Source organism: Sinocyclocheilus grahami, unplaced genomic scaffold (assembly GCF_001515645.1).
Source record: "Sinocyclocheilus grahami isolate Dianchi unplaced genomic scaffold, SAMN03320097.WGS_v1.1 scaffold1069.1, whole genome shotgun sequence".
NCBI classification, from domain to species: Eukaryota; Metazoa; Chordata; class Actinopteri; order Cypriniformes; family Cyprinidae; genus Sinocyclocheilus; species Sinocyclocheilus grahami.
The window spans coordinates 373,845-374,912 of NW_015506248.1; the positions used below are offsets into that span (position 1 = coordinate 373,845).

The following is a 1,068-nucleotide window of genomic DNA, read 5'->3' on the forward strand; positions in this document are numbered from 1 at the left end:
ATATAGCAAATCTCAACCACCTGATTACATTTTGTCACAAAATTTAGCTATATTATATCTAAGGCTATGTTCACACTGCAGGCATTAGTGCTCCATTCCGATTTATTGCTCAGATCTGATTTTTTTTGTATGGCTATTCACATTAGCATTTTTAAATGTGGCCAATATCAGATTCCAGTGTGAACGAATGACAGTCCTGAACTGAGCCACAAAGAACGTTAACAAGATGGCCTGAAGCACACTGCCATACTGAAGTAAACACAGAAGCCACTTAAGTAACTGTTTACGCGTTCACTTCATTTATAAGCAGAAGCCAGCAAATTTGGGAGTAGGCAATAAGCAGAGCGAAGATGAGGAGACGGAGAGCAAGGTTTTTTTTTTCTTTTTATATTTACGGTACAACCCAGTAAGTTTAGCTGTCTCTGTAATACACCGTAAATTAACATCTCTTGTCTCTTCACCAAGTGATCAAAGAAATACTGGTATGTAAAATCTTTAAAGTGAATCCTGACAGCGCGGAATTATGACGAATGTCGATCTAAAGTGACATAAAAGTTGCGTGAATTCCATGTTGGCTGTTCAGACTGCGGTCGCATAGCAAAACATCTGACTGACCTGAATCCGATTTAGTACCATATATGGAAGTGGCCCAAATCAGAATCGAGAAGTTTAGATTCCATGTTTGTGCTGTTCATATGAGCAAAACAAATCAGATTTGGGCCACATTTTCCTGCAGTGTGAATGTAGCGAAGTTGAATATAATTATGTCCATTTTTATCCACATACATACAGTATACAGTATTTGTGGAGCACAATATATACTATATAGCATATCTCAACCACTTGATTGTTTGTATCATCACTAATTTGCTAAATGTGACTATAAAGCATGAAGATATTAAGATATTGTAACAGTAACATCATGATTTTCTTTAAAACGGCTTTGAAGCAATGTGTATTTTGAAAAGCACTATACAATTAAATTAGTCTAAAATTGGACTAAATTGTGACCTAAACAGTTTTCAATCATTATATATATATATATATATATATATATATATATATATA

The 1,068-nt window shown here is 34.5% G+C and overlaps 1 protein-coding gene across 1 annotated transcript in view; it reads left to right on the forward strand.

Annotated features, from left to right (window-relative positions):
- Positions 1-1,068, forward strand: part of LOC107566325 (transmembrane protein 198-B-like) — a 45,710-nt gene that overhangs the window by 32,183 nt on the left and 12,459 nt on the right. The window lies entirely within an intron of this gene.